Genomic DNA, 24128 nt, shown 5'->3' with positions numbered 1-24128 from the left:
AGGCTTCTCACTATGACAGTTCTTCATTGAGAACTGTCCTGGAGGGATAGTCCAAAAGCGCATTGGTGAAACATATGTGAAGGTTAAACTTCACTTCCAAGTTAAAATGAAATGAGAATTTGTTGATTCTTCTAGAAGCTACCTGCATTCCTTCGCTCATAGCCCCACCCTTTATCTTCAAAGCCACTGGAACTGGAGTGGAGTTAAAGCATTGAAGGAAATGGGTTGCTATTAGGAATACTAATAAACATTTATTTATTAGTTTACTTATCCACTCAATCAAAAAATATTTACTACTATGCCAGGTACTGTGCTGAGTAATAAGGACTTAGAGATTTAATATGCCCTGATCATGGCTGCTTAAAAAGTTTATATTCTACCAGCAAAGAGATACATATAAACAAATAAATGCTTTAATGTATTCTAGACATTATGAGAGCAATCACTATAAGCTACCTTCTCCATTTCCTGTTGCTGCTATAACAAACAAACACAAACTGAGTGACTGAACATAACACAAATTTATTCCCTCACAGTTCTAGAGATTAGGCTCCTAAAATCAAAGTGTTGGTAGGCTGCATTCTTTCCTGAGGTCTAGGGGAGAATCCATTTCCTTGCCTTTTCTAGAAATAAATGTTTATTAGTATTCCTAATAGCAACCCATTTCCAACCCATCTAGAAGCTACCTGTACTCTTCATTTATAGCCCCATAACTCTCCATCTTCAAAGGCAGCAGTGTAACATCTTCCATCCTCTTTCCCCTCCCCACTCTCTTTCTGCTTCTATCAACTGACTCTAACCCTCCTGCCCCACTCTTGTAAGGACTCTTGAGATTATATTTGGATTACCTAGGTAGTCAAGGATAATCTCCCCATATTAAGACCCTTAATCACGTCGTCCCTTTTACCATGGTAACCTATTCACAGGTTCCGGTAATTTGGATGTAGACATCTTTGGGGAGACATCATTCAGCCTACCATAACTAAGGTGGAGTCCAGTGGAAGGAAATTTGGGGCTCTAACTGGGGCTGGAGTGGGGATATCAGAAGAGGCTTCACTGGGGGAGTAGTGCCGGAGTCAAGATTTCATCTTTGAGTAAAGTGTTCAGCAGGGGAACACCATGCTATCATCCAGGGTGGGCAGTGTGGAAAATTTCCATAGTGGACAGCAAAGACAAAGATACGCTTAGGGAACTGAAGTAGTTTGACTTGCCAAAAAGATAATTTTGAGGGGAAATTCTCAAAGGGATATAATCGAAGGTAGATAATTGGGTCAAATCATACAGACCCTTATGTGTCAAACTAAGGGGTTTAGATTATTACTGGTACTGTGCCTTGTGAAGTCTAGCCACCTCGGATTCCTCAAGCTCCCAGTTACGTTCTCTAAATTGGGGAGACCACTGGACTCTATCTGTGTTTCCTCTCCTTGTGTGTGTTGCAACGAGGAAACTTTTCCCATGTAGTAAGCTGCTGCAAGTGTTTTTTTTCCCCCCATCTCTCATTCATATGCCATGGTTCAGGGATCACTGTCCTTCAGTGCCTGGTGTCTAATATATTGAGCTCTGTTGTTTAATAGAATTAAAAAATAAATTTCATACATGCCATAATGCCTATTCTAGCTGACACCGAACCTCTTTGCTCCCATTTAAAAATAATAATAATAATGAAGCTAGAGATGTGGTTGAGTTCACCTTTAAGGGCAGCCTTCCTTTATTTTAGGAAAAATGCTTAATCGACCTTTTTGTTATGCTAATTTAAGCAGAGAAATTGACAACTTCAAGAAAATGAAGATGGAAAAAAAGATGCTTGTTATTATCTTTAAATAATCTAATTTTAGAAAACAAAAGTCTTTCATCTGTGAGGGTTTCAAGTGATAGAGTGTCTGGACTCCACGGTGGAAGACATATTGAGTCATTTCCCAGGTTTAGGTGTAAGTGATCCCCACAAAACAATAACCCGGGGTTCAGAAGTAAGATATTCAGGAAGCGTCTTGACTAGTGGATTCTGGTCACAACTTAATTTCAATTACATATTTTTTCTTTTCTTGAATTTCAATTTCTTCCTTTTATCTTGAAGCTTCAGAAAATCTTAGTTAAATATCATAATCTAGTCTTATTTGGACTGATCGAAATATAGGGAGAGGTCTGTATCTAAATTCAGACAAAATGGTGCAAAGAGAATGGTAGCAGCCTGGGGTATCTGGTGTCTGGAGTCAAGGTGTGATCAACAGGCAAACTTAAATAGGTGTCTGCAGTGAGACAGACAGCTTAGCAGACAAGGACAGCTCCTTTGTGTTTATGGAATGTTTAGTAATTTCCATGAAGATTCCTAGAAAAATATGAAGAGAAAAATCCAGTAAAGTTGGGTTTCCTGTGGTCAAATCTGATGGGGGCTTACACTATTTTTATTGAAATATTAAAAGGAAATATCTGGAGACCTAGAGGCCTTGTATTTCTCTTAAACTAGCCACCAAATTATAAGTAATGTGATTTAGATATGAATTCCATTCTTTCTTCCTAGTTAATCTTTTGGTGAAAGCATAACCATATATCCTGTTTTTTGCTCATCTTTTTTTTTTTTCTTCTTTCAGGTTATCAGCTAATTTCTTTTATCCTACATTATTGTGCTTCTTTTAATAATCAGAGTCCAAATCAGAGTCTTGATTTAGAGTGTTTTTAGTAACAATAGAAACGTCTTAATCTCCCTAAGTAAATTATTCATAGATCAGACTTTAAGTACAAAATCTTTATGAACTGAATATTTATGGTAATGGCTACTGCTGGACTTAAATTTGTTATTGTACCAATTTGCAGTGTTTTAGAATTTAATGAAATTACTTCTTCGTTATCATTATATTTGTTGTAGCTCAGGTGGAAATAGCTGATTTTTGCTCTATGACAATAGAAGGAGTTCTATAGAAGTTTTTATATTATGTGATAGGGAAAATGTCTTCCAAGACTAGTATTTTTTTTTTTTTTTTTTTTGGTGTATGAAAGAATCATTACTTTTGTATTTCATTGTGATAGAATCAACATATCCAGTAACTCCAATATAATGCTTATATGTGATTTGCAGTGTCATCTAGCTAACAAAATTACTGGTTTTAATACTAGCAATAGCTATGGAAGGATAATATCTCTAATAAGCTTTGCATAATTTTTAAATGCCACTGCTGTTTTATGTCATTCAGGAAGGCATGCTGGCAGTGAAATTTCTCTCGAGGGTGAAAATGCCAGTGACCTCTTTCCCTTCCAAATAAGATTTTTTAAAAGAAGAATTTATAATCTTTTCTACTTTGCAACCTCCCTGACACTACTTAACCTACTGCAATTTGCTTTCTGACACCTCCATTCCATGGGAAGAGCTCTCAATAGTATCAGCCATAACAGACTCATCTGTCACTCTATATTCTTCCTCATATTTGTCATCTCAACCATATCTGACACTGTTGTTTACTTTATCCCTTTGCAACTCTCTCCCCCTTAACTTTCATTAAGCCATTATTTTCTTTTCCTTCTATATCTTTGGTAATTCCTTCTCCGTCTCTACCTAGCTCTTATAGATTTATATTCCATAAACATTTTCCCTTCTTTCCATGTTTAGTCCATTTGGGCTGCAATAAGAAAATACTATAGACTAGGTAGCTTATAAACAACAGAAATACGTTTCTCAATGTGCTGGAGACCGGTAGTCTGATATCAGCGTGCCAGCATGGTCAGGTGAGGGCCTTCTTCTCTTCTGGTTTGCAGATTTCTCATTGCAGATTTCTCACATGGCAGAAAAGGTTAGGGAGCTCTCTGGAGTATCTTTTACAAAGACATTAATTTTGCTTATAAATGCCCTGCCCTCATGACTTAAGCACCACCCAAAGACCTCACCTCCTAATATCATCACGTTGTTCATTAGGATTTCAACGCATTCAGACCATAGTGTACCTTATACCCCAAACTCCACCCAAATTTTTATGCTAATGATTTTCAAATCTTCACATCTTATTCAGACACTTTTTCATGAACTCCAAACCAGGCTACATAATATTTACTTGCATGTTGCTTTAGCATTACATGCTTAATATTATCAATATGGAATTTCTTAACCTGCTATCTAAACCCTAATGGAAACACTCAGTCTCTAAGTTAAAACATTAGAATTTATCCGTCTTAGTCTGAGGGCTGTAGAGAGCAGACCCTGAGACTAAGACTAAGCTGTTAAAACTTTATTTGAAAAGTGTAAGCCCAGGATAGTGAGGATAAGGACAAAAAGAACATGAAGCAAGGAAAGATGTAAATTATGTGATACAATGCATAACTATGTTGGTCCTATCTTTATAACAAACAATAAAAGAATATAGAAAGTCTTTTATCAAGTGTATTCTCTAGGTATGTGGCACTTCTCTGACTGTGTTGCAAATTGAAACTATGCCATGAAGTGCTAAACAGAAGAGAGAATAGGGGAGGAATTCATCTGCCTGATTCTCTCCATAGTCTCAGAGTTTCCACTGTTCAGTATTCACACCATACGGAACTAACTTTCAGGTTGTGTTATTCAGGCTCTTGGTGGCCGATCAGAAAGTCAGGAGGCCTCCCCAAGTGAAGCACCAACTCAAGGAGAGAGAGAGAAGTAGGTAACTGAGGATATCTGAGAACGTTTACAAGGTCTGTCTTACCTCAATCTATTATCCTAAACTCATTCCATAATCCCAGTCTCCACATTGAGTTAGTTACCAGGTTTTGTTATTTCTGCCTCATAAATATATTGCACACTTGTCCTCCCCCACCTTTTTTTTTTTTTTTTTTTTTTTTAATTTCAGGCTCTTAGCATTTTTATCTAGGGCTACTGTAACAATTTATTAATTATTCTCCCTAACTAGGCCTTGCTTCTCCCCATTGCATCCTTCATTATGCTGTCAGAATAATTTTTATAGTGTGATTCTTGCTCTTTCATTCTACTATTGAAAAGTCCTTCAGTGGCTCTCCATTGACTCTAGAATAAAATCCGTGTACTTAGCATGAAAAGAGGTGAAAAGTCCTTGTACTATAGTCTTTTCTTAAGTCTTGAGCATCTTCTCTCATCACTCCTCAAGCAGTACTTAATGATCAGATTATGATCATCTGTTGTCAGGTTACCCAAATACGCCATGCTACCTTTTGCATTCATATATTTTATATTATATTGCTATCCATCTCCTGTTCTTTCCCTGGCTAAGCTTTATTCAATCCTCTAGATTAGCTCAAGATTGAACTACTCTTATGTACCAGACATTATACTATGTTGAGATGACACAGAAGTTAACAAAGCAAGCAAAAATCTCCCTCCTTAGAATTTATATTCTAGTGGAGGAGATACACAATAAAGTAAGTAAGTAAAATATATAAAATGTTAGCTAGTGAGAAGTGACAAGGAGAAAAAATAAATTGGGGAAGAGCAATAGGAACTGTTTGGGGGTTGCAATTACAGATAGGATGGCCTGGGAAGTTCTCATTAAAGAGATGATTTTCAAGTAAAAACCTGAAGAAGATAAGGAAGTGTTTCATGAGGATATCTTGAGGGCAAAGCAGATCAAGCACAAGAGAAAGTAAGTGCAGAGTCCTTCAGATATAAGTGTACGTGGCAGTGCTTGAGGAATTGCAAGAAAACTAAGGAAGTTGCAACAGTTAATGAATGGAGAATATTAGAAAATCAAGTTAAAAACATAATAACAGGCTCTATCGTATAAGAGTGTGGAGGACATTATACAACTTTGACTTTTTCCTTGAGTGAAAAGAAAGGCATTAAGATTCTAAAAGGAAAGCAGAGGATGGCTTGGGCGGTAATGTTTAGAGTAGATAGTAAGAGGGCAAAGGCTGATGTTAGGCAATTACTTAGTAGGCTACTCTAATAATCCAGTCTGAGATGATAGTAGCTTGTCCGGGGTGGTAGTGATGAAAGTGATAAGTAATAGTTAAATTCTTTATATACTTTGCTGATACAGCTGAAAGTTGAGATGTACGTAAACAGTTGAGATGGAAAGACAAAGGTGGGGAGGTTTTGGAAGGGATCTAAGGAGCTCGATTTGACATGACAAAGAATTATCCAAGTAGGGATGCCAAGTTTGCAGCTGGACTACTGACTCTGGACTTCAGGGAAAGCTCTTTGCTAGAGTTAACATTTAAGAATTATCATTATAGAGATGGTAGTTAAATCCATGATGTTGGATGGCTTTACTCAGGGTAAAGCCAAAATCCTATAATTATTGAGGGATAGGTTATAAATTTAAAAAAATAGAAAATGTTCAAAGACAACTCAGGGACTTTCTGAAATGTAAGGATTGAAAGAGCCAGAAAAAGGACTGAAAAGGAACTGTTTGTCAAGCAGAAAGGCAAAAGATTATATTGTTCTAGGGTAGTGATTAAGGTAGGTTAGGCTTAAATAATAAATTGACACCAATATTTGATGGTTTAAACACAATAGACATTTATTTCTCCCTTATCTAACAATTTGAGCCAGATGTTTAGGGATGAGGGTGCCTGTCTTTCATACAGTGAGCCGGGTATTCATGTTTTCTCTAACTTATGGCTGGTTCCACCATCCCCTATGGCTTCGTTATTATTTGCATTAATAGCAGGTCAAAGGAGAAAAAATGTGGAAGGGAGCATATCTACTTAATTTATTTGACCTGGAAATGGTACATATCACTCCCACATGCTTCCGTATCCTATTACTCAGTCATATGGTCACACTTATCTTTAAGTGAGGCTAGGAAATGTGGTCTAGCTATGTGTACCATAAGAAAAATAAATAGGTTTTTAAAAAAATGTATGAATAGCTAGCAGTCTTTGTCATACCAAATGAAGAAAATTTCCATGCTGTGTTGCTCTGAATTTTAATTTTTCTTTACTTGCTGGATTTACTTGCTGGAACCCTTAATGGATTCATTGACAGAATTTATTTCTGTATCCCTGATGGCTGTCATATTGACTGGACACTGAGATGTTCAAAAAATAATGTTGAATAAAAAAATGAAAGCATTAAAGTTGTAAGATGCTTTATAGTTTACAATATAAACAATAATTCGGTTATAATCCCCATTTTTCCAAAGGGTAACATGAGGCCCAGAAGTTAAGTGTCTTGCTAAAAATACATAGCCAGTAAGTGATGGAGTTGGCCCTTGAACCCAGGTTTTCTGATTTCAGGAATATGAATAACCTAAGCATTCTTTTCCATTTTGATTCACTTGTAGGATTCACTGAAGTGAAAATGAAATATTCAAATAGCTAACTCTGATACCTAATTTACTGAGAGTTTTATTATAACCTCTATTTAAGTATTGATTTTGAATTATCAGACATGCAATGAGCTATTTTGGTTCTCTAATGACATTATGTTGGGTGGAAAGGCTGGTGGCAGAGACATTGACATTAAAATTTTTAAATTACTGAGGCAAGCTGGAAATGAAAACGAAATTCAGCAGGGACAATTCAATTAAAGGACTACAGTGTACAAGGAGGAAGAATATAAACATAGAAATAATCTTAGAATAGAATGTGAAGGCCAAATAAGAGAGCTTCTGGCGAAATGTCAGGAAAATTCAGTGGAGAGAAACTAAATCTCACTTCACTTTAGGTCAAGGCTGCAACATTGTGCTGTCAGAGGAGTCCACATTCTGATCAGTTTGTGGCCCAAGAATGTGTTTTGCAATATAAGGTATTGTTTCAGGGATCAGGAAAACTTTTAAGATGGCCCTTGAGGTATCAATAGTACTTTATAAGGCAAAAAGAATTTTATCAGTTATGTTGTTTTTACTTGTGAGTGAGAGAAAACCTATCTCAGAGTGATTTAAACAATAAAACAAAATAATGTGTTCACGTAATTAAAAAGTCAAAAGAGAAGCTTGATCAGAGTCTCAAATTGGACTCTTCATTTTAGTTTTGCTGTTTGTGGATCAACTTGGCTGCAGGTCAGCAGTCCCTTTCATGACAGCACAGTCATTGCAGCAGTTCCTGCACTTGAACGGTCATTCCTTGGAGTGCAGAGCAGGGTGGAGCACACATGCCCTGGCATTCCCTGCAGACGTCCTGGGATTCACTCTGGTTGGCCTGGCCTGGATCACATGCTTGACTCCTAGACCTCAGGGAAGAGCCATGTCTCTGGAACCACACGATACCCAAATAGAAATTAGCGGTCTTTGAAAAAGAGAAAAAGATGCCACTGAGTCCTGAAGGGAAAGGAAGGGAATTTCAGGCATAGGAAATTATTTTTGAATAGGAATGTATTGGGGCAAGATTAAGGTGTTTTTATTATTATTATTATTATTATTATTGTTATTATTATTATTATTATCATCATCATCATTATGTTTGGTGCCTAGAATAATGATTGGAAGATTGTGCTCAATATATTTTTATTAAATGAATGAATAAATGAATGAATAGATGAATGAATGAAAGCATGCTAAATTTGGCTGAATATATGATGTATATAAAGGAAAATGTGTAGTCAGTGTATTGATGGCAGACAAGCAAAAACAAAATTTAATAAGCCACATAAGGCAGCTTTCAGTTTTAGCTATTGTCAGTGCAATTTTGCAGCTGGCCAGCTATTACCCAGCTGCTCCTCACTGCCCTACCTGCTCTTGCTGCTAAGGCAGTGCCCATAAGAACATGCACACTGCCTTTGACTATAGCCTAAGCCAGCTATAAGTATGAGGGTGTGTACTCTGCAAAATTAATCATGCACTGCTTTCCAAAACAAAACAAAACAAACCAAAAGAAATGTGTTTATGTCAGCTGTTGTTTGAGATTATCTGCACCACTGCTCCCCTCCATTAGTGCAGGTAATTGGGTAGAGACTGTACACAAATGCAAAATGGGGAATCACTGGCTATGGGCAGGTACAGTGTAAGGGATCTAGGAATTATGGTTGATCATTAGCCAAATTAGTCATAGGTGGTTCCTTTTGCTAACAACAGAACTAACGAAATCCTCCTCCAAACTCTTTACTAGTGATTGTAATGGATGAAGTTTAGATATATAATGAGAATGGCACAACATGTACATCCAAATAAAAGCTAACTTTCAAAATAGTCAACTTGACACATTATACACTTATTATACTAAGCTGCCCTTGCTCATATTTGACATATCTGTTAGAATTTTTGACCCCTTTTTGATATTGGGTTGTTTTCGTATTATTGAGTTTTGAGAGTTTTATACATAGTTTAGAAAAAAGTCCTTGATCAGATAGGAGTATAGTAAACATTGTCTCCCAATACGTGGCTTACTTTTTGTTTCCTTAATAGCAATAGAAGTTTTCAATTTTGATGAAATCTAATTAACCACTTTTTTCTTGTGTAGTTCATGTTTTTAGTGTCCTAAAGAAATCGTCTAACTAAAGGTCACAATGATTTATCCTGTGTTTTCTTCTAGACTCTCTGTTCTGTTCAGTTGGGTCTTTATGCCTCTGTTTTCACCAGTACTACAATTTTTTGATTAGTGTAACTTCATACTTAGTCTGGAAATAATGTAATGTGGATTCTCCAATATTACTTTTCTCTTCCAAACTTGTTTTAACTATTCTAAATTATTTGCCTTTTCTAATAAATTTAAAATTAATTCTTTAATTTCCACAGAAAAAATTTATCATTTAGATTTTGATTGATTTTGCATTGACTCTATAGTTAAGTTTGGGGAGAAATGAATCTTAAGAACATTTAGTCTTCCAAACCATGAACATAATATAATACCTTTGCATTTTTTTAGGTCTTCCCTAATTTCTCTCGTCAGCGTTTTATAGGTTGCAACATATAACTCTTGCACATATTTTAATTTATACCAAAATGTTTAATGTATTCGATGCTACTGAAAATTATACTTTTTAAAACTTTAAATTCCAATTACCCATTGCTAATACATAGAGGTAGAAGTGATTTTTGTATATTAAGTGTGTATCTTGCAATCTGCTTAATATTAGCTCTCTTGGGATTTTATTGTTGCTATGGTTATACATAGTTTTGAACTTTCTCCATGAGCCTGCACCTCAGACAGTGTCTCTGAAAGTTTTTGCCCTTCTTCCAGTGGGAGACTTCTGATACTTTAGTTACTCCATGCTTATGAGCTTGTTCTCAGAAGATGGGATGTTGTTTTCCATTGTCTTGTTTCATCCTCAGGGAGTGGAACTTTCTCAGCTCTGGGTCCATGACAATTGTCTGCCTCTCACCCAGAGACAGAGGGACTTTTTTTTCTGTTCCCTTTCCCCATCCACAGTGAGTCTTCACACATGTCATAGTTTTTGCTTCCTTTCCCCCAGTTGCTCAGGTTTTTGCTTCTGAGGGAAGAAGGTTTCAAGCCACGCTTCGCTTCACGTATTTTCCACAGCAGTGTTTGATCTTCCCCAACAGGTAGCACATCCAGAAAACAAACAAACAAAAACAAACAAACAAAAAACTGTCCCTCTTTTTTTTTTTTTTTTTTCCTAGTACTCAGTGAGGTCAAGGCAGCAAAGCTTGCAAGTGGCTGTGAACTTTCCTGGTGTCTCTGGTTGCTAGAGTTTTATGCTCTCCCACTGGCTCACTCTTGATCTTTAGGAATTCATGAACATCTTAGCTGAAAGCTTCTTACCACTTGCATGAGAACTCTATGTTCTCTGGGCCTCTGCCCCAGATAAGCCAGTGTGACACCTCCTCCCTTGCAGGTGACTATATTTCCTTAGATTTTAGGCTACTTGGTTGTTCTGTGACCTTAGATCTCTGATGCATTCAACAAAAGTTGATCTGTAGATTTTCTGGGTTTCTTCTTAATAGAATGGGAACAATTCTTTTCTACTTTTCTACGTACTAAGTGGAAGCTGAAACTCTGATTTAGTTTTATCCATAATTTTTTGTCTGTCTGTTAGTAATAAAGCCAGGTAAGTGTCAAGCTTTAGCGATTGGCACAAAATAATGGAGACACCATTATTTAATATGGGCAATTGATTTTTTTCTTATATTTTCTTATATTGTGCTATGTGAAACATATTCATACCCACCCCACTCCCACCCTCACGACAAAATTGTTGGTCCTGAGATCTTCCTATGTAGGCATTCTCTGGAGCTGCAATTTTCATTTGGCTAGACTAGAGTTACATATTACATGTTTTGTGTAATAAAATGGTGGGAAATGATTCTAGTCTTTTTTCTCTCTCTCTAAATATTGTTTCTCCTTTCTGTTGGGTAAGGAAGTCTCATTTATGTTCTCTTATATAAAAAATTTTTCTTAACATGTGTTTTGAGTACTTCTCATTTCCTACAACTTATTATTTCTCTTGACTTAATTTTGAAAAGCACTCCCTGTCTAAACTCTAGAGTACCTTTTTCAGGTTTTAGATCAATTGTAATTTCTGTCTTTCTTGGGCTCTTGGATCTTTCATGGGCGAAAAATACTGGTATCTATTTCGCAAGCTTATTAATGTAACCTCCTCCTTTTATTTCATGTTCTAATTTTTTAATGAAAGTATTAAGTGGTTGCTTGTCAAGACTGACTTTTGCTCTCTGTTCCAATCCATCCTGACCTCTCTTGCTCTATAATCTGTTCAAAATGCTATTTCTGTATCCTTAAGACTCTTCCATTCCTATTTACTTTTCATAGGCTCACATTGCCTTTCCAGCCTTATTTTCCACCTATGATGTGGTCAAAACAACTATGAGGCAGGTGACTACAGTTTAGTCTGTATGTGGCCACTTTCCAGTGGTGGCTTTTTCTCTTGGATTTGATTAATATATGCCATTTGGATATTTTCATTTTAGGAAATTATCTCTGATTAGTAATTCCATTATATTTTCAGATAAAAGAAAAATCAATCTCTTATTTTTAACTGAAAAGAAACAAATATATTTTATTGTTTCAGCAATCCTGGTTATTGCTAGAATTCTCAGTCAAAAACTGCCAGTATTCTTAAGATATTATTTCAGATTTTTATTTTCTAGCAGAGGGTGATGAAATGTAATTGGCTTTGCTAATATTGTTTTTAAAAACTTACATTAATTGCATGACTCCGTACTTTTTATTCAGAAACAGGCCTATAGAAACAGAAGTGTTTTTAAAGACATTTTTCATAAACTTTGCTGTCCTCCTGCTCACCTTATATTTGTCTATGTCTCCTTTATTTTTTGAGCAGTGTTAGAAAATTTATTGAAAAGTACAGAGAATTCTCATATACCCCTTCACTCTCCCCCACAAGCTCTCTCTTAATATTAAGATTTTGCACTAGTGTTCTGCATTTATTACATTTGATGAGCCTACATTAATGCATTAGTATTAAGAAAATCCGTAGTTTACATTACAGTTAACTCTTGGTGTTGTACATTCTATGGATTTGTACAAATGTATGATGACATGTATCCACCATTATTACATCATCATACAGAATGTTTCACTGCCATAAAAATCCATTGTGTTCTATGTAACTATCCTTCCCTCCATCTTCTCGAGCCCCTGGTAAACATGGATCTTTTTACGTTTCATAGTTTTCTTTTCCAGAATGTCGTATTGTTGGAATTTTACCATATATAGACTTTTCAAATTGGTTTGTTTCACTTATTCATTTAAGTTTCAGAGCAGTTTGTACTAACAGTCACTAAGGTCTGCACTCTACTGTGTCACAGCTGATCAGGTCAAAGAAAACATATGACCCAAGGCGGACATCCACTGCATCATCCACCGAATTAACCAGTGGCCTTACGGGGGTCCTGGTGATAGCTATAACCTATAAGAGATGTCGTCAAAACCAATCATAACCTCTTTTGGGTGGGGAATTTGAAATATTCAGGAATTCAGTTTGTTGGTTTAAAGTTCTATTGTAAAGAGAAATGGATGTATGCTGCCAAAGACGACTAATTAATTAAGTCTCTAGGCTTAGAAGAAAGAAGTGACCATAGAAGACAGGAGGCAATTAAACTGGAAGACATTCATGCCAAAAATAAACTTTAGCAAATTTACAACCTTGTCTGGAGCTGCCCAGGACTGAGGCCGTGGTCAGAAGCCTCACTTTGAAAACAAACTTGGAGAATAGTGAATAGAAAGGACTGCACTTAAAACCTTAAGTCTGATATCCATAAGGTAACCCTGTAGTAAATTTCTCTTTTAATTCCTATGTGCATTCATCTTGAATTCATCCTTTTCTCTTGCTTTTAAAAAAATTAGCCTGTTAGCCCTTCTTGAAGGATGCGCAAGCAAGAACTGCTGACACCAACGATAAGACTATTAAGAGTAGCTGAGAGGTGTTCACCACACTTATCATGATGATCACTTCTTTAGGTATATAAATGTTGAATAACTATGGTGTACACTTAACACTAATACAATATTGTATGTTAGCTATATATTAAGGAAAATTCTTTAAAAAGACATTGTAAAAAAATAAAGTTAATTTTTAAAAACTCTTGTTCAGGAAAAAAAAAGTGTATGAGAGGTAAATCAAAGAGACAAAAAAAAAAAAACAGTGAAACTGAGACTATTTCTGTAAAGGAGATGCAAAATGGAACTCTGTAAAATGTAACTCAATTTTATTTGCCAGTTAATTCTGTGGAAAATATTTCAATATGTTTTTTCCAAGATAAGCTATTCAATATTTCTACTTTCCCCATGGAACTCAGTTCTCCCAAATAATTTATCGGCAGATAAACATAATTGGACATTAGTATTTATGTGTCTAAATGGATGGAACTGACACTAGTATTTTCAAAAATGGAATATGTAGAATATCATAAAGAGAAGGAATAAGAAGGCTGCTGCTGAAGATGGTGAAAGCTAGCATTTCCTAATCCCTTACTCCTGCCACTGGAACCAGTGGCTTACATTTATTTTTTAATTTAATCTTCTGACAAATGTATGTGAACCTGAAGCAAAGAAAGATTAAGAAGTACTGATTAGGCAATGATTTGCAGCTGGAACAAAAAAATATGTTGACTGGGATGCCACAGAGAATGGCAGCCAATGAGAAGGGCCAGACACAACTGACAGAGGCGTGTGTGCAGAAAAGAAAGGTAGGTAATAAGTGAATCATCCTACAGATGCCTCTTTGTAGGTCCCCCCAGGAAGGTACAAAGCGATACCCCAATTAAATAGGGTTTACTCTCTAGAGAGCCAGGAAAGCTGCTTCCTACTGGCCATTTTTATGACTACAAAGAAAGTACATCATCTCCACTCTACCCATCCCCACCCCAACCTACACCTTTACCAATTATCATAAATGCCAAAATCTCAGACTAAAAGGATTCAGTTGTACTAAGTCTAAGTTCTCTCTCACATATTACAAATTTCTGAAGTATTTCCAATTATAAGGTATCCCTTATCCCAGGGCTAATTCCTAACCTCCAATTACGTTAAAATAACTTGACATGACTGAGGCTGTCTTAACTCTCTTAGACTCCTACCTTAACCTTGCTGAAGCAATTTCAGCTTCGAACACAGAATTAAGGAAGCATACTTAGCAAAGGATTAGGCAATTTCAGCTACTCTATTTGAACAGCCTGCAAGGAGTTCATATGATTCCAATAACTAAATGCAACTATAGTAGTCCTTTATAGAAGAAGCTAGAGGGAACCATTTGTCTTTCATAAATATCTCATAAGAAAAATATTTTCACAATTTTTTTATTGCTATCGACAATGGAGAGAGTCTAATATTAGAAGAATTTTTACATATGAATATGTTTGCTCTTACATATGCATGATTTTATAGCTCATGTTGCTTATGATTTCCACTCCTTTTGTTAAGATCACTTGTGTCCTTAACTAAGCATGGCAATGTGACATTATTTTATGGAAATTCTTTGGAACTAACCACATCCCAGAGTAATTTCAAGTAATAATGTTAAATGAGGTACAAATTATAGTGAAATGTAGATTGGAGGATGCTGCCTAATGAATAGGAAAAAATATTTGAAGCATCAATGAGAGATTAAAAATTCAGATTCAAAGGTAAAATTTAGAACAATTTTGAATGTTGCACCAAAGCAAGAAAAAAACAACTCCTACTCTCAGGAAGCCCATATTTTTGGAGAAGAAATCAAAGCTATTCTGGAAGAGTTTGAGGGCAGAATGCATGTCCTCCCTTTAGTTGGTGTCTCATTCCTGACCACTACTTGGGAAAAAAAATGGCATGGCTGCTGGGAAAAAGAAAATGTTTCTAATACTGGCTGCCTGGAGTGATAAAATTTACTCAGAACCCATAATACTCACTAGTCCTTCTTTACGACTAAATCTAATGCCCTCCTCCCCCAAAAAATCACACACATTCACACACACATACACACACGAAACCAGTGGAGCAACAAAGAAGTGAATTAACAAGAATTAACACTTTCACATAAAAAGATGATCCTCACGTATTTCAGCATACTAATTCTGAGGGTTTAGAAATAAATTCTATTTTCTATTGTTTCCGATCTCAAGCCATCTCTTAAAACTTGCAATGTTGCATTGGGCTTATTAAATAGTACCAGTATTTACAAGCATAATTCAGAATATAGTTCTTCTTTGTAAGATTTTCTTAGTAAGAGAGCTAAGTACCAGTATTTATAAGCATTATTCAGAATATAGTGCTTCTTTGTAAGATTTTCTTAGAGAGCTAAGTTTATACTGATACAATGCATTTTCTTGTATAACAACTTAAGTTAAATAGAAGAGTTACAAAGGAAGTCCAGCAGTAGTTATTTTAGGATGGCTGCCAAATAGACATACATAAAAGTCAGAGAGGTTAACCTGCCTGGGAGAGATTAGCAACTCCCTGGCAAGTATCTTTGCCACCCATCACTCAGTAACTGAGGTATTGATTCTGTTAGTTCTTCCAGCTCCACCCTGTTATAGATGTTTGTCTTATTATCTGTTTCATCTGGCAGCTATTTGGTGTGACCTCAGTTCTATTTCTTACAGCTGGATTTTAGAATTACAGAGCCTTAGGGTTAGAAGGCATTTTGGAGACCACTGACTATTACACCATTAACTGAGTCTCTTTTTTAAGAATGTATGACCAACTGCTATCTAGCCGTTGCTAGAATGTCTCTGGAGCTAGGGGCTCACAGCTCACAACTCCATTGTTGGCCAGGCTTTAGTTGCTGGGCAGTCATTTTTTAGAACTGAAATCAGTCTTTCTAGCTATGGTTGGCTTGGTCAGCCTGCTTACCTAAAAGCTTGTTAAATTCGTAGTTGACAAACCTTAAATGAAAAGTCACAGTAGAGTAGCCTTCCTACCTTCTGCATCTTTGTCATATCTAGAATGTGGGAAACTAGATTTAGAGGTCAGATAGATCCCTTTAAATCCATGCTGTCTTGTTACAACTTATTCCTTTAAGATGTATATTCTAGGTTCGCAGAGGATGCACACATATACACATGCACACACAATGGCGCCCACTAGCCATTGGTCTTAGAGATCTTTTTCTTAACCCTAATGCCATCCCCTGATGAGCTGATTGAATCTCATGAATGGTTCATTGCCCATGGGAAGCAGACAATCTTTGACTGCAGTTCATATACACATAAGTATATTCTTAAAAAGGGGGTGTGGGACACTACTCTTAGAAATTTAGAAGAAATAATTTTTCCCCCCTAAAATTTAGAAATTTACCCACACCAATTAGGTCCTTTTAGAGAGGAGCAGTTCTTAGTTTCTAAGCAAAACATCTTCCAAGATAATGGCAAACAACAGTAAGAAAATTCTAAAATAGACCACAGCCTAAGGAAGACCATTTCTCTATCCTGATTGTCTTTGATTTTTCTGCCTTTTGTGATGCTACAAATCTACCAGATGTTCGTTCCTCCTCTACTCTTTGGGACTTTTATATTGGATAGCAAATATAGTGATAGGCAAAGAAAATTTCTTAGGCACTAAAAAGTAATGAATCAGTTTTTCTCACAAGTACTTTTGGTTATGCTCAAGTAATTCATTTGAATTCCTTGCTTCACAGCTGACCTTTGTTAGATAATTTTTGAATTGAGTTACCGATGAACATTATCAAGTGATATGGGCTTTATTGGAACCTGTCCTGTTATTATATTCAGTAGAAGTCCCATTTGGCTTTGCAGTTTGCTCGGTATAGCTAAAGTAAGATAATTTTCATGTTGTTCGCTAGACAGTCAATTTGAATGAGTAATGAATAGTTATCCTTAGAAAACACAAAGAGGACACAATATATTTAGTACTAAGTTCCTAGAACCCAATATCTGTGCCTTAAATCTGGCTCCCATTTAGCATTTCAGTTTGTGACCTTTGAGAAGACATTTTAAAATTAACAAAACCAAAATTATTTATAAGTTGTAGATAGTTTCATGAGCATACTAATTACTAAAGTGATCTGCATAAGACTTAGGAATGTAAAAGCCGAAGAAATACAAGAAATTAACGTTGAAGTCATGAAAGTGTGTACTACAAGTGAAGGGCTTCTGGAAGATACTTTTTCTTGGGCCTTATAATGGGAGTCTGTCATTTTCTTTAGCTTTTCAGCATTTCAGTTACCTCCTTCACTTAATAAACTCTCTGCCATATAAGTCATGTTAGGAAGAAAGGCCCACCTTCTACTCTCTAAGCCACAAAACACAGATCTTCACTATTTGGGGCAGAGGAAGTAGGTTCCAACAATTAATGGTTGGCTAAGTCAGCCTGCTAGGTCAGGTTCCAAGGAAGCCGAATCTGGAGCTAATTATACAGAAAAGAAGAGGTAGGAGATAATTTTTTCTGGGGCACTGAGATGTGGAAACCAGGTCCAGCTCCCAAGGGGAGTGGTGTGGGGGAGCACCAGCAGCAGGCAGCACTCTGTGCAAAGGGTAATGCCAGAGTGATCTGTGTCCAGAGGTAGCAGCAGTGATGTCCTTACCACACTGATCCTCTAAAGTGGTGTTAGATGTGGTTCTAGCTGTGAATATTCATGTTTCATGTTTTCTTCACCACTTTGTGTGAGTCTGTGAATTACCCCAAAATGTTTGTATATCTCAAATATAAGATATTTTAAATTTTATATATTTAACTTTTTTCTGTTTAAATCAGTCAAATTTAGTTTCTGTTGTTTGCAACCAAGAGTCCTAACTAATTCATTACTAGACAAACTACTATGCATGATTGAAATCGGCCCCTCCAAGGACTTGAAACATTAAGAATTTTATCCACCCCCGCTTCCTTATCCTCTCCTTATGCAGTGATTCTCCCTCCTCTCTCACACCAGTCCCCTAGGGCAGGAAAGGGACATGAGATGGTTGAATTTAAGATTCGGAAAAGTCGAAATTAAACTATTTCAAATGAGACATTCTATGCCCTTAGCAAACAATAAACATTATGAAAATTCAAGTGATTTATTATTTAGAAATATTAGGTTTCACATAGTAAAAGAATTTATTTTGTATATTTTTTTCTACATATCACAAAAGAATGATATGAACTGTTTCCTAATTAAAGCATTAATGCATCCATTTTGGGGGCTTATATCAAAGGAAAAAAATAGTTATGATAAATTCATTATATTTTCAATTTTATTCACTATCTGACTTATGGTCGATTTTGGCATTAGTCTGGTATTAATATCTTATTTTCTTCTTTGCTTCTTTCCATAAACAGTTACCACCAATTGATATCCCTTGACAACCGGTGGACTCTAATTGTAATACACATCATACTTCATATCAGTACATGACACTGCTTTTAGTCCATGCTAGTTTTACATCAGTAAGAAGGTATTGTGACATTATCTTTTGGATGATATTCAGCATGTGTGCAAATTTGTATCTTGATGCTCTTTCTACCTGAGACCGTGGATAGTTTTCTTATCTTCTCTATGCTCTGCTCTTGAGAACTCATCAGACATTAAAGTGAGTGTCAATGGAGGTGGGGTAGAGACAATAACAGCAGCAGTAATTACTGATACTAGCTAACATCTAGGATGTGTGTGTGTGTGTGTGTGTGTGTGTGTACTCTGTGTCAGACACTGTACAAGACCCAGCAAACAGCAAAGCTGGTTAAGCTTCCCCACAGTCCCATGAGACAGACATTTGTATTCTCATTTCTCATTAAGAGTCTGAAACTAAGATTAAAGGATTGCCCATCTTCACACAGTAAGTGACAAAGCTAGGATTTAGATCTCAAAATTCCAGAACAAGATTCCTGAATCCTTTGCCTCTTTTTATATAATTATATTTCATTCTTAGAGTGTGTGTCCACTGAGAGAGCCTCAGTAGCAATATCTTTACTGAGGTGGATGACCAGCAGGCAGGCAGGGACCATGATATTTATCTTTGTAATTCTTGATCTTAAATTCTTTTGCATCACAGATGCTTAAAATATAATGAAATTTGTACTTGTCTCTGTACGTGTGTATGTGTGTATATATGAACACACAATACCTATGTATATATCCACATACACAGTTTCGACCTTATTAACTCTGGTTTAAGATACTGTTTAGATGCCTACATGTTGCCTGATATGCTGTAGGAGCTTAATAAATGAATGATTAAATAGTATTGCTCATAATGTACAGGTTGTATTCCAAATATCATTTAATATATTTATATTGTTCGTGGACATAGAGGATTTGAGAGTAGTACTCAGGCTTCTGATTCCCAATGCTATCCATTATTATTAAGAACAGCAGACTTTTGTGATTGACAAAAAAGCTTATCTAAGTCCCTGGTCTATGGAGTACATAGATCACTGTAATGCTCATATAATGATGTTTTTGCTTTCAACATTATTCAATTAATTTGAATAATAATGTTTTTATTAAATAATAATAATGTTTAATAATAATAGTGTTTTTGCTTTCAACATTATTCAATTAATTTGAATTTTTAACATCAGTTAATTCACTAAGAACAGTATAGGAAATGTGTATTCTTCCTTATTAAAATACAGTTTCTTCCCAATGTTTTGGGGGATTCAGTTTGTCTGTCATTCAGAAATATGGTCTTCAACTTTTAGGATGAAGTATTTCCAAAACACAAAATTTATGAGATTTTAACTATTATTTAAAAATATATTCAATACAGTCTATTTTGGGAGGTAAAACATTCCAAAGAGAGAGATTTATCAGTACTGGGTATATTTCCCAATAGTTGAGGCATCAACTGTGTAGAGGTTGTTGTAGAGTGCCACCCTACCCATTTTGGGGGACTAAGGCACTTATTTCACCAACTGTGAGTGGGGAACGTTAGCTGCCTATGACTCACAGCTGAATCCTTTTTCAAGACTTGCCCTCAGCTGAGGAGATCTGCCTTTTTTAAAGCTACACCGTCATCTGACTAGTTGGTGAAGAGGCACTGAAGGCTGGCTGCCTTGCCTAGGTTTGGAGCAATCCTAAAAAGACGTAACTTCCAGAGATCCTTGGAGAACTGGCTAAGGCCTCTGCTTTAAATTCAGTTTCTCCCTCTGCCCAATCCTGTTTTCCTCATTTCCATAAAGTTATGCCTTAAACCACTTCCCGAAAGCCTCCTGCATGCAGGTACCCGTATCAGAGTCTCTTTCTCAGGGAACCATAGACACTAGGCTTCTATGCTTTAGAAATATAGTTGCCTCATGTAACCTGTTTAATACTCCAATTTAAATTCAAGATATGTTTGATTGTTATATTTAAATGTAATAGTATTATTGGCTTATTTGAACATTTTAAAAGAATGAATGGGTTACTTGTCCCTGAGGAGCTCAAACCTAAGTGACTCAATGCTTTCCTGTTCAATCATATTGATAGTGTCGCAACTGAATGTTCCTTTAAGTGAAAGTGTCCAATGGCCATTTCTTTAGACAGGCTATGGCAACAAGATACACAGTTAATGCTGTTGTATTGTGTTTTCTGTGGCCAGCTAAAAGAAGAGACATTCTTCCATTGACTGAAAAAGAGCAAGGATAAGGACCCATAAGAATATAATTATCCTTTCTCATCAAACCTCGAACTAAGGTGGTAAAAACTTATTTTAATTAATCCTAGTCTATGGCCATGCTCCCTTGACCAAGCCCGATCCCATCTGATCTCAGAAGCTAAGCAGAGTCGGGCCTTGTTAGTACTTGGATGGGAGACCACCTAGGAAGACCAGGTGCTGTAGGCGTAAAAAATAAAAAAATAAGGGATTGTAAGCTGACAAGGTCCTTGCAATCTGTGAGGTCAACCAAGAGTTGCCTCGCCTAAAAAATAAAAAAAAAAATTAATCCTAAAATAATCCTAAAACTTGAAAAAAATATACAATCAGTATAGATAGTTATAAAGCAAAAAGCAAAAATATTACTCTTCATCTCACCAGTCCCTCTCACTAAACATGACTACTGATGATATTATTATTTTTTTTGGCAGGGGGGAATCTTTCTGGGGAACAAAATCATATACATATGTGGCATGTGGTGACATGTGCACCAACAGACACAGAACTTCTCCTACTCAGCTGCCACTGGAGTTTGGATACCCTGTTCAGAATTTAGGAAAGGGGACTTTGAAGAACCCTGTGTTTACTGTGTTTCTTTGGTTGTGCTGTGAGTTTTCCTAGAATAAACTCCAAAGTCTCAATGTGAGCTGCTGCTTTATGCTCAGGTGAATTCACTGAGCAGTTTCTCTCTACCTTTTATTCCATTTGCTTTCACAGTATGTGACTCCAGCCATGAGGAACAAAGCTGTTGCCTGCAGATAAAATGCCACATAAACAAGTTGACAAGGGTAGAAAACATATGGCAAAGTTGGTATATCTTGTTAAATGTAAATGGTATTTGAAATCATCTTTTTAATTACTGCACACTTGGCTATGATGACGTGAAACCAAAATATCTAGTTATTCCATTAAACAGTCAGTAATAATAGGAAAAATAAAGAAAAAAAGGCAGCTAAATCAGTACATTTGTATATATGTGAGGGTGGGAGTGAAGAATAGGGAATAAAAATTCTTTGATGATTTAGATAAAATACATAGTTGAGTGAAACTTTTACCATTCAATCAATTATTATAACAACAAGCATTAGAGAGAAGTAAATAAAAATCATGAGCTTGATGTGTAATTTGCTTTCTTATTGGCATAGAACTTAATTTAGATCCTTTTTTAATAATCATTCCATTTTTTACTTATTTAATTAATTATTGAGATTTGACCTTGTACAAGATTGCATTTTAGATGCCGAAGACACAAGGCAAAGAAGTCCATCAAGATTCTTGCCCTCTACAGCTAACTTTTACAAAGGATAGGGACTCAGTAGCTTAAAACATCTTAAATGGTTTATTGGATTGTCTAAACATTATGGGCTTTATTTTTCTGACATTTAAGCTGCTTAATGAAAGAACATGTTTTGTTCTTTTATTCTTTCTTTACCTCCTCCTTATTCTTCCCTGCTGACTTGCTTCCAAGACTAGATCAACAGAATAAGGTTTAGAAGAAAATAGGCAAATGTGATACTCTAGCCAGAACTACGCTTTCTCCAAGTGAAAAGCAAGCATCAGTCTCTGTGTCCCATCAAGTTCTAGAATCTTGGTGATACAAGTCACATTCTAAAAACTCACTCGCGGTACTTCATCTCTGTGGTTAGTCACCTGGGGAAGAGGCTTTGACTTCTGCAGCTCCCTGAGCTTCCAGCCCAGAAGGAAAATTCTCATCTCCCCTTTTGTAGCCTACCTCCATGAATGTTTCTTTTGGGGTGGAAATGCTACTGCATTTTATCCGAAGGAGATGGGAGGATAAAAATATAATTACTCTTTACCTTTATCATTTTTCAAAGAATTTTAACTCAAATCCCTAGTCTTCTTTTAAGTAGCTTGGGTGAGGTGGTGGTCACTCTACCACTTTTGCTGTCATTTAGTCAGTCCTGAAAGGATGTATCTAAAGTGTCTTTTTAGGATATCTGGTTGCTTAACAAGCATTGTACTCATACTTATGGCAGTAGTGAAAATTTCTAGACAATAGAAGAAGTCTCATTTAATATCTCGTAATCTGTAATTACGGGTGATAATAATGCTATATGAAAGACAAGCCTTGACAGAGAGGGAGGGAGGAAATTCCCCTTTTCCCTTTCTCTAGTGCTGTCTCCTGCCAGGACCTGCCACCGGCCAAACTCGGTCAGGCGCCCCCTGCTGGAGAAACCTGGGGACATGCAGCCTGGAGGGTAGGGTCAGTGTTCTCAGATCCAGAGCTAAGAGAGCTTCACATCTAGCTTCAGAACCCAGAAAAAGATTGTTTTTTAATTGTTTAACTGCTTTAGATTCCAAGAAATTTCCATTTGGAGGGTCAGAAAAAATCTGATTCCTCAGTGATGGAATTTCAGCTTACAGTTTTACTAAGCATTAGAGAAGAATTGTGTTCTCCAGTGAGCTTTGTATGAGAATCCTTCAAACAGAAGATAGTATAGTATGCTTTAAAGAGCAGGAAGAGAGCATGCAGCAATCCCTCGTAATCCCTGTTTGTAAAACTCTGTGTTTCAAGTTTTCCTGGCATTTATTTAATCTATAAAAAGCTGTTTGTAAAATATAAAAGCAAGTTTTATTTTTATTTTTTTACTCCCTTTGATTTATAAACAGGATGCGTACACTTAAATTTCAGATGGGTTTCTATACACTAAAAATGAGTCTCCCATAGCATAAAGCAGAAAAACAAAATTGGAATTTTTATGTTTTAAATGGGTTTTATTGCTTTATTGTAATTCAATTCTTTTGGAATAAAATATAGATTTAATTATATGTAACTCAAATTCTAATTACAATTTCAGAACCTCACATTCATTAATAAGGCATCATTTTGCATTTTACTTTTTCTCCATATCACATAACATTGCTCACATCTAATATTTTTTATAACTTAGATTAGATCTTTTTTTGGTATAATGTAAACAGTTTTTAAAATTTTATGATCTTTGGAAAAGTCAGTTACTCAGACTTCATCACTGTGAATTTTATGCACAATCATTTCTGAGTCATCCTAATCAGATTAAAATCAATTCCCTTATTATTATTTCAATCATCAGAGAAATAGATGTCAAACTTGTCAATTTTCCATTCCAATTAAAAAATTCTCATTGAACCTTACCACTTACATTTCTAAACTTTCTATTTGTTCTGCCTGGGGGAAACACCTTTTTCTTTGTGTGGATTTCTTCACATATACTTCAGTTTTCTCTACATTTGACTGATAAACTGCAGTTTTTTAGTCTTTTATTAAAAGTGTATGTT

At 36.0% G+C, this 24128-nt stretch overlaps 1 long non-coding RNA gene and 1 pseudogene across 1 annotated transcript in view; both read left to right on the top strand.

The window, feature by feature from the left end:
• The window catches only part of LOC120590858 (uncharacterized), a 459896-nt gene that overhangs the window by 238309 nt on the left and 197459 nt on the right, over nucleotides 1–24128 (top strand). The gene's annotated exons all lie outside the window — the stretch shown is intronic.
• Nucleotides 20920–21038, top strand: LOC120590978 (uncharacterized; annotated as a pseudogene).

Source organism: Pteropus medius, unplaced genomic scaffold (genome assembly GCF_902729225.1).
Source record: "Pteropus medius unplaced genomic scaffold, Ma_sr-lr_union100, whole genome shotgun sequence".
In the NCBI taxonomy this organism is placed as follows: domain Eukaryota; kingdom Metazoa; phylum Chordata; class Mammalia; order Chiroptera; family Pteropodidae; genus Pteropus; species Pteropus medius.
The sequence above is the reverse complement of the archived record's forward strand: the minus strand, read 5'-3'. Positions and strand labels throughout refer to the sequence as shown.